General features: G+C 48.4%; 1 long non-coding RNA gene across 1 annotated transcript; it reads left to right on the top strand.

The window, feature by feature from the left end:
* The first annotated feature begins 4,012 nt into the window (after nucleotides 1–4,012).
* Nucleotides 4,013–10,264, top strand: LOC144370835 (uncharacterized). Its single transcript, XR_013430820.1, has 3 exons — nucleotides 4,013–4,282; nucleotides 4,704–5,991; nucleotides 6,524–10,264. It is a non-coding gene; the product is annotated as an uncharacterized LOC144370835 (long non-coding RNA).
* The last annotated feature ends 211 nt before the right edge of the window (nucleotides 10,265–10,475 follow it).

Raw genomic sequence — 10,475 nt, 5'->3', positions numbered from 1 at the left:
GGAGCCTTCTTCCCCGATGGAACCGGAGGACCTCACCCTGAGGTCCAGAGCCTCTTGGACCCCACAGAGCAGCCCTCGAAGAACAAACAGAAAGAAGAGAAATGTACTAACCATCTGGTGTAACGACCTTAGCCTCCAAATTCCCAAGGCAAACATCCCGACTTCCTCCCCAGGAAGTCTCAAGGCCAAGGCAGGATTAAACCACCGCCCGAGACCGACCAAGTTGGCAGCTGAGGTCACACCAGACCTGAGGGACCTGAAGTCCTGTTGTCCTTGGAGAGGCCCCTTGCTGAGTGGCCTTGGTGGTCTGCATGGGGCAGAGAGGGACCAGTGGGGCCTTCCTTCTTCCTTCCCCTTTTCCTTCCTCCTCAGCTCAGAGGAAACCTCAGCAGGAAAGAGTGGAGCTCTGTGCTCCTCTCAAGCTTTGAAAGAAAGACAGCTCGGCGCCTGCTCAGGAGATGAAGCAGAGGCACAAAGTGGCTCCGGCCGAGGCCTCGCTCAGCTGAGCAGGGCCTCCAGGGGGGCAGGAGACATTTCCAGTCTGCAAAAGCAAGACCAAGGGGTCGGGCTGGGCCAGCCAGGCGTGTGACATGCCATTCTCCAAGGGCAGATGGCAAATCTCTACCTGTGTACCTGTGCAGAGTCCGGAGAGGTGGACCAGGGGTGGGGGATGTTCCCCTTCACTCCTGCCCCAAGCGCAACCTGGACGCGGGACTGTCCTCAAGGCCACATCGCAGGTCTGCACTGCCGGGGAGGTAAGAGCAGCAGGCCCAACTAAGGGTGGCGGGTGGGGGCGGCGAGGGCGGGGCAGGAAGGGGAAGGAAGGAGCAGACGATGAGCATGGGATGGAGAACCAGTAAAGGGATCCTTGGTTCCTGCCCTAAAGGGTCTCAGAATTCAGTGGGCAGGGAGGGCACAGCCACCATGGACCAAAAGATGGGATTGTCAAACAAGGTCCCCATGCTCAGAGCATCTCTTCCCCAGGAATTCTGCGGATGTGCAGAATGTCAGCTGAGATCCCCCAAAATCTCTCTACTGGGGCTTGGTTATTGTTTGAGTGTCTCCCCAAAGATTCATATGCTGGAAACTTGGACCCCAGGGTAGAGGTGTTAAGAGGTGATAAGAGGTCACCAGGGACACTGCCTTTGAAAGGGATTAAACTAGTTCTCATGGGGCCCTGAGTTAGTTCCCAGAGAGCAAGTACTTATAAAAGAGCCTCTCTGGCTTCTTGTTACCATATGATCACTCTGCATGAGCTTCTGCCATGATGTGATGTAGCCAAGGGGGCCGACAAGAAATCATACCAATGGGGCTACCTCATCTTAGACTTACAGCCTCCAAAACTGTAAGTTGAGTAAATTTTTTTTTCTTTATAAAGTACCAAGCCTTGGGTATTTGTCATAGCAATGGAAAACAGACTAATACACTCTCTTTTCTGAATTTCCAAATCTCTTACTACCCTATGCTCACCAGAAGGCAGGGGAGGGCTTGGGAGAAAATTTTTGTCCTCCTGAGTTCTTAGAGGCAAATGCTACAATGACCAGAGAAGATGCCCACCCACAGTTCAACTGATCTCAGTAAAGGACAATTCTGTGAAGGTTAAGCCATCCCCAACCTCTATACCGCTACAACTGAGGTACAGAAATGTAGTAAATCTGAGCAGACTGAGACTGGTTCTGCTGGCATCCAAGGAGACTGGAATGCAGGACAGACCCTACCTCATGACTCCTCTCCCATGCATTTTCAGCCCAGTCTTCCAAAAACGTGCTGGAGAAAAGGGGATTCAGAAGGCAGAGAAGGGACCTCAAAAGAGGGTGGGTCACAGGCAGAAGGGAGAAGCGTGTGTTGAGTGGAGGAAGCTGATGGCCATTTTCAAGGAATCCCACTGAATTTCCAAGTACGCACGAGTGGAGACGATCCCAGCCTGGGCATCAGGCCCTGCAGCCACAGCAACCAGTGCCCTAGTTAGCGCTCGGAGCACCAGGGCTCCCCATGTGCAGACCCACTCTGTGAGTCCAGCCTGATTGCACTGGGAGCTGGGAATGGTAACAATGCTGCTCAGTGTTCCGGAGAAAGCCATTAGGCCGCGTCCCCCGGCTGTCATCAGCCGCTGAGGGTTGACACTATGCAGAACCCAGAGCCAACCAGCACAGCCCGGCTCTGCAGCCACTGACGTCACCTTTGGAAGCAGAGGCCATGGAAATGGGACAGGCCACCACGCTCTGGGACTTCATCAGGACTTTGCTGGGACATGAGCCACTTGGGACAGAGCACACTGTGAGCTCAGCATTAGGCCTCTCACAGTTACCCAAGGTGACAGTTCTGCCCCCAACCCTTACAGACCTGGCCCTGACCCTCCAGGACTCTTATGTGCCTCTGAGCCGCTGCCCCTGTCCCTCGGAGTCCTGAAGCTCTGACATTCCCAGCCTCCATCCTAGTGAACACAGTTCCTCTCATCCTCCTTGGCTCCAAGAGACCTGACAGAGCAGGAGAACTGGACTTCATGGCACATGAGTGGCAGCATCAGGCTGACCGGAGACAGCACCATTGAGTCAGGAGCCCCGCAGCCAGCACACGGTCAGCCACCTATGGGAGGATATTGCTTTGAAATAATTTAGGCTGCCACCCATGCCAACCTGGAACCAAATGGGATGCTTGCTCAGTGGGTCCTTCTCAGCACCCTGAGTACCAAAGTCTTCATCCTGCCCTCCCTACCAGGGGCAGGGGTCACTTTCACGTCCGTAACTGAACTGCCAGCTCACCAGGCCTGCTTGCTCAGGACAGGCTGATCTCTTCCGTCCTCTCTCACACCTGCCCGTCATCAACACGCACCTCCCTGGTAAAGTAGCAGTTGCTCTCAGATGTCAGGCTGGTCCAGAGCCCCGAGCATACACGGAGCAGAGGAAAACAACAAAGCCAGCCCTGGTTCCTGCCCTGAAGGATCTCAGCATAGAGCAGGGCAGGAGAGTCATAGGGTCACATGGTCAGGCAAGGACCAGGAACCAAACCTCAGCCCCACACACCCCAGCAATATTGATTTGTATTCACACCTGGGTTCCAGGAAGCCACTCTGTGGCAGAACACTCACAAGGAGCTGGACTCTGTAGCTGGAGGCAAAGAAAGGCGTGCTTGGGCAGGACTTGCCAATCCTTACTAGTGGCATGGATATCCTGGGCATGGGGGCCGTTCCTTGACAATGGGAACACTGCATGCTGCTCAACCTGGACTTCCCCAAGGACCTTGAGAACCCACTGAGAAAGGCTGGGCGAGATGGTACCCAAGCAATTTCACCCCATCCCCTTCCCGAGGCCACGCAGCCAGCCCAGGATGCCAGAAGAGGCCGGGGGCAGAGAGTAGCAGCCTCCCCCGGTGGCCTAGCTTGGTTTGGCATGCACATATTCCTTTTTACTCTAATTAGCCAACAATTAACTTTTTTTTTTTTTTTTTAATCTGCACTACCACTTCCCTGGACTGGATGGAGGACCATGCGTCACGGAGTCCCGTTCCCATCTGGCCACACCCGCTGAGGCAAAGCAGCCGTGGCCCTCTCTAGACCATTTGACAGATGTCAGCTCCCTGCCTGGCCCCCACAGGTGTCTGGTTTGAGACCGACCATGGGATGGAGCTTGTCCCCCAGATCAAAGCACAGTCAGAGGGGTTCCAAAGGACCAAGGAGGCTGGAAATGTAGCTCAATGGTAGAGCGTTGGCCTAACATGCACCAAGCCCTGAGTTCCAAGTTCCAACCCCAATACCACCAAAAGAGAGAGAAAAGAGAGAAAGAAAACCAGGTGCACTCGGGAAACGGTTGGCTATAGCAAGCCCCACCTCCTAGTAGCCCTAAAATTGCGTGACCTTGGAGAATTAACTCTCCTTTGATGATGTTCTCCTGGGCCTCATCAGGTAACCTTGAAGCTGGTTGAACTTGGCTGACTCAGGGAGTAAGATTTTCCGAGAGGCAAGGCCAGGTCCCTATGGGTCTCTTTGAAATAAGACCAGCATCCTGCCCGGCTCCCTCAGCCTAACAGCAAGTATTTCCTCCTCTGGTGACTGCTTCCAAGAGGCAGGCAGGCTTGCTTTAAATGCAAAGAGGGACTGTGATTGACTGCAGAGATCCCGTAAACAAAGAGGGTTAAAAAAATAAAGCCAGGCTTCCTGTCTGCCCTTTGCACACTAACAGCCGCTGTTTGCTTGGGCTTCCACGGGAGTAACACAGGCGCACTGATTTCTATTACACAGAACATTAATAAGAGGAAGCACTGACCCTCGATTGCAGAGAACCAGGTAAATGACGGGGAGGGAAAGGGGCCGAGAAATGGTAGGCATTTTACACGGCACGACTTGAAGGGGAATGCGTTGACTATAAAGATGACGGGTGTTGTAGCAGTGAGGAAAAAAACATAATTTTTCATTGATGTACGGCAGCAGGGTTGGAAGGAACACAAATACTACAGTAGATCCATTAACGGGATGACAAGAAACAGTGTTCACATCCACTCACTAAACTGTTTTTGATTCTTTAGTACCAACATGCAGAATGATCCTTACATTATGTTGCCAGGGGAAGAAAAAAACCTTAAAATGCATTTATTTTGTAATGTAACTTTCTTGTATTATCATAATAGAGCCATAACGGTTGTTGCAAACACTATGGGGTCTAAAAAAACACCTAAGTACAGTTATTAAATTGGAAATTTTTTAAAAGGGAGAGATTTGGAGTGTCTACAAAAAGAAGGCTGCCTATGGGGACAGGGAAGGTGGCCCATGATGTCACATCTTTTGGTCATTGAGCTCCAGAGCAGAAGCAACACTGGTCGGTTCCAGACAGGGACTGGAGTCCCTGGAAGAGGCAAGCTGGGGGTATGGGGGTCACGAAGCCATTGGTGACCAATTACTGTGAGAAGCATGATTGGCAGCGGGAGGGACAGTCACTGCTTTTGTCTTTGCTTTTGACTTCTCCATCCCCACCCTTCCATCCTTCCTCTCCTTCTTCACCTACTGCTCGTGCCAGAGTCTCTATGCCCCATCTATACAATGGGGGCAAAAATGACCGTTCATGGGATGTGCCCCGCAGGGTGGCTGAGCAAGTGCTGGGGGGTAAATGGGGAGCTGTAAGCAATGTGATTGACTCCCCCTTCTCTGGCCACCAAGCTCAGATCCCATGCTCAGTGACTCTGCCATAGAAGGGTTCTGGAGGAACCAGTCCCAGATTGGAATCTTGACTCTGCGATATTCTTAGGACCTCCAAATTGGTAGTCAGGGTTAACATCATAACCGCAGCCAATGCATTCTATTTTAGGTACTGGAGAGTGTGAGGATGGGTGTAAGGAGTGGCCCATCCTACCTAGAAGGAGCCAGCCAGGGAAATCTGGAGGGCTACAGGAGAAGCAGAAACCAAGGGAGGGGAGGTCAAAGAGGCCAAAAGGGAAGCTCTCGGAGAAGGTAGCATTGGGACACCTGGGACTGAACAGAGATGGAAAGTGGAAAATACATCACGGCAAAAGGAGCAGGTGGCCTGGCTGGCAGGTGCAAGTGGGACAAGGGACCATCTGGGGCAGCAGGAGCCCACGTGTGCATGGAAAGCAACTGGTCCTAAAGCTGGAAGGAGGAAGGCTGCAACAGTAAGTGGGGAGAATCTACTAAAGGCAGCTTCTGAGCCCCCTCCCAAGTGCCTCCATGATGGATTAGGGAAACCTGGTGAAATGGGAAGGAAAGGGCAGGGGCAACCTTTCCATTTATTTTCTTCTTTGGATGTCTGAGTGGTTGGCTTCAACATGGGGAAGAGGAGCTAATCTGGAGATGAGGCCACCAGATTGAGGATGATGGCCATACAGGCATCCTTGACATCGTTGGTCTTTCAGTCCTGTGAACGAAAATACACTGGGATGTGTAGCTACAGCAGCAACTAGCTTTCTGCACCCAACCTGCTTCCCAGCCCAGAAAGGATTGTGGCTCCACATCCCATGGAGAAGGCCAAGGCTCAGAGAGGGCGGGTAAGTCATCCCAACTATACAGCCTGGGAACTCGGTTCCCAAACTAGGTGTCACCAGCACCAAAGTGCGAGACTATTTCCTTGAATCTGATAAAAAGTTTAGACAAATCTAACAGAGTTTATTTGAACAAAGTATGATTCTCCAATGGCAGCACTCAGAACCAGAAAAGGTTCAAAGAGATCCATTCTACAAATTCCTTATTTATAGACAGGAAGAGGCTAAAGAAAACAGAAATAAGGAACAAAGACCAGATTGGTCATTTTGGTCACTTTCCCTGTAAAGGTTAAAGCCGAGGTGACTTCTTTATCATGCTGGCTAGAAGTGGGCCGTTAGGGTATTTTTCTACTAGCTGTCTCCCCTGGGTTTCTTGGAAGGTCAGATATGCAGTTTTAGTTTCAGCTTGGTGGCCTAGGACTTGCACAGGAGTGACTGCATTTTGGTTTGGTCTGTTGGGGCCCAGTGCAGGCGCTCAGTCCAAACTGACAGCCACCTGTAAATTCCACTTAACAAATCTCAGCTTTTCTGTCAACAGGGAGAGAAGCGATTGCCAAGGCAGGAACTGCGAACTTCACAACCCAGCAAGGCCCACATGACATCACTATCACTGCAGACAGGCCACTTGGAAAAAAAAAAAATCAAATGCATGTCTTACCCATACTTCACAACACTTTTAAAATTTTTAAAAGAATAGTGTAATCCCAGGCAGATTCATGATTGAAAAGTAGGAAAAAGAAAAAAAAAAACATAAAACCCCAGGTGAAAATTATAGGAACATTTTTATAATGTTGGGAAGAGGACAGATTCACAAAATATCATTCTAAAGCCATACCTGCTGCCTGGAACCATCCTATCACCTGCCCCTCCCTCTGGCTGAAAACAGGTGGCCTTGGAGACTTCTTTATTAAGATGCAGATTTTCCCTGAGAGCAGGGATTCTTTCTCCTGAAGTAGCCAGTGGCTTTCTTTTTCTCCCCAATACTACAGCACACAGGAATGGGGATGGTCCTTGGGTGAATACATACAACTTGATTCCGATTTGAGGAGAGAAGCAGGGAAAAAATGTCCTTGGAACCGGAAGAAGGAGAAGGGAAGCCCACGCGGTTTCTAGGTTGCAGAAGGGAATTTTCCTACAGCCCCCCTCCCAGTGGGCAAGTCAGCCCCTAGAGTCAAGGCAGCTGAATTCAAATTCTATGACCCACAAATCTCTGCAGAGGTCTCACTGTGGGCCATGCTCTGTGTCCTAGGCCATAAAATGAGAATTACGAATACAGATGCAGTACCCACTCAGGTTCAATGTCCAGGGGTGAAGGAAAGATCCAGACTCCCTGACATCCTAAGGCCAGGGAAGTTCTGAAGCCACTCAAGCTGCCAACTCTCCTGTTCCTCCAATCTTCAAAGAAGTGGCCCATCAATGTGACTTCCCAACGTGTTAATAATTGGATTACCTGGCTTGGTGCAAAAGGGAATCATAACAGGACTCAGAAAATGCAAGGAAAACTATTCATTATCTACTCACTGCTGAAGTTCAGCTCTTAGGCTTCCACAAAGGGGAAGGACATCCATGATCAGGTTCAACCCCCAATCACTATTGGCTGCCTAGAAGCCAGTGATTGATGAGATGCAGAAATCTAATCACCAAGCAGAAAATGCTCCGTTCCCTGATTATCTTATTTTTATTTTTGAGAGTGTTTTATTTTTTGGTAAGTTGTCAATGAACAATGTTTGCATGAATGTGTTTGAGATTATTATACCTATATCTGTTTCTCGTGTCATTCTCACGACTAATCTGCCATGAAATGTAGGTCTTGGAAAACCTTCAGATGCCTTCCACAGCCAGGAGCTGGATCAAAGCTGGAAGGTCAGCCATCCCACACTGTGCTCCGTCCAGAAGTAGCCGCAACTCCACGGCAAAAAGCAAAAATCTCTGGTTCCAAGGAGCGGAAGGGTTGCTGCAAGACAAGTAGAAGGACAAGGCTTTATTTAACTGAGAACTAAATGTCTTGGAGATTGTTTTCTCTCTCTCCTGGCAGGTCACTTTGCTATACAAGCATGTCAATGCCTCCTTGGTGCTGCTGTCCCCTGATTCCCCCGCCCCCAGATTCCCTCTCTGCATTATAGAGGCTCCCTCTTCTGTACTACAGGGACACAATCTGCCAAGCCAATATTTGGATTTCCAACATCATTCCCCCACCCCACCCCCAAGCCCATCTCGCCTCTTTTCTCCCTCAGTCAGGTACTCAGAGGCCCCACTCATTAGCCACCGAGTCGCAGAGACTCACATGGTATTAAGATGGCAATATCATCTTATTGGCTATTAACACAAATGTGCCAATAAACATAGTGCATAAAAATTATACATATTCCCTGGGAGTCCATAATCCCGAACTGATACAGCATCCTGCAAAACACACTTCCCCAAAAGTAGTGCTTAAAGTCACGATGTACAAATTGAATTTTAAATAAATTTCCTGAAACATCACCCGTGGTTCTAGCCACATTAGCTATACACATTTGCTGAAAATAAAGCTCCAGAATGGCCATGCCCACCCCAATCCCAAAAGGTTAGAACAGGTGGGGATTTATTGGAGGTGGGCTCACTACCCATGCATTTGGGGGCACTTGTTAAACAACCCCGTTATCTTCCCCTCAAGGATTTCTCCCAGTTATCAGTGATCATCAGGTTCCCAAAGTCAGCTTGTCCTCACCTCATTCTCTATCAAAGAGGAGATGTTAACTGCATTATCGCCTTGCCAACACCCTCGGAAATGATGGTCGTGATCATTAGCAGCCTACCACGGAGCCAATCAGAGACGGCCCAAATTCAGAGCCAGCCAGTGATGTACTGGCCAATCCCACGTGTGTTTAAGTGCCAAAATCACCATTGGAGAGGGGGTGCTGGGGAAGCTTCAGAATAGAATTGCCTTCAACGACCCCATAAAATCTCCAGCCAGGTGGGCTCTGGAATCCAATTCTAACCAACACACACCACACATGCACTCACACTCACATATGCACACATACACACATATGCATACAGCTGTGAAAAACTGCTGCTTGTTTACCCCCAACAGCCTCTGCCTCTCTGACCAATTAGATGGTCCAGAATTGGTGGGGGAAGGGGAGGGAAGGCCAAGTGATGTTGTTTTGTTTAATGAAAAAACCTCTCCAAGAAAGTTGTCAGCTACCTCCTTCGATAGATAAATACGCATTTATGGTTACTTACGTGTTATTTTTAGCAGAGGCCAAGATCAAAAATAATTTGCCCTTGTGCACTCAGTTTGTATTTTTAAATGCACAAAGTGATATTGTGGTTTTCCTAAGAGAGCTCTTTCCTGTGACTCACCTAAGCAGGTGCCTTTTGGACCGATACAAAGAGCCAACTAAGAAATTCCTCCCGACTCCCCAAGGCCTGGCTCCAGCCCCAACTCTCTATGTCTTTTTTTCTCAGCCCCCTTAGAAAAGAGAGGATTAACCATGAACAGTTGATATATTCATGCTGTAAAGAGCTCTTGTAAGGACTCCATCCTTAAGAAAAAAATGGGCAAATCATCAAACACTTCCTTGGAGAAGAAATACACGTACACCAGAGACAGGAAAATGTATTCAACCGCAATCATAAAAGAAATCTCAATTTTAAATATTTTTATCTATAAAACAGGCAGTTTTGTAAAGACCATCCCTGGCTTGGGAATCCAGGCTTCTGCTCTCCCACACAGCCTGCAGGGCCAGCCTACTCGGAGGGACAATTTTTTTTTTTTTTTTTTTTGCAAAATATTTAGTCCTATTTAGGACTTCCTCTTCTAGAAATTCACCTTAAAGAAATAACCAGAGAGATACCCTGTAATTCAGATTAAAGGGTAATTGTCCCAAATTCACGGATAATGTAAAAAAAAAAAAATTAAGAACAACGCCATGTTCACCGAGAAGGGAATGGTTAAACAATATGGTCTATTCGCAAAATGAAATTCTGCGAATTCTTAAAATGAAAGCAAAAAAAAAAAAAAAAAGTTTGCGAAAACCATCAAAGACACGGGAAGTGTTTGCAATATGTTAAGGAGGAGGGGACAGGATATAAAAACTATACATGTAGTAGAGTCCCAATTTTGAAAAAAAATAATAATAATACATCTAAATGCCCATGGGCCTGTAAAGAAATGCATAAAAAATTTAACAATGTTTATCTCTGGCTGGTGGAATTACAGGCAGTTTTTATTTTCTTCTTGAAACTTCCCTAGGTTTTTCGAATGTTCAAAAATAAATTTGTATTACTCCTATATTCAGAAAGCAATGTTTTGCTTTTGTTCTTTGCATGCTCTGAACCCCTACAGCACTAGCTGTCTGAATGACTTACTGCAAGCTACGCGTTACCCCCACTTCTCCATGAACTGGTTTTGGCATCTCCTCCAGGCTGAGCCTCCTCTGCTGTTCCTTATTTTCATTGTTTGCTCTCCGTTATCAGCTCTCTGACCACTTCTCTCTTCCCAA

The sequence above is a fragment of the Ictidomys tridecemlineatus genome, chromosome 15, assembly GCF_052094955.1.
Source record: "Ictidomys tridecemlineatus isolate mIctTri1 chromosome 15, mIctTri1.hap1, whole genome shotgun sequence".
Classification (NCBI taxonomy): Eukaryota; Metazoa; Chordata; class Mammalia; order Rodentia; family Sciuridae; genus Ictidomys; species Ictidomys tridecemlineatus.
The sequence above is the reverse complement of the archived record's forward strand: the minus strand, read 5'-3'. Positions and strand labels throughout refer to the sequence as shown.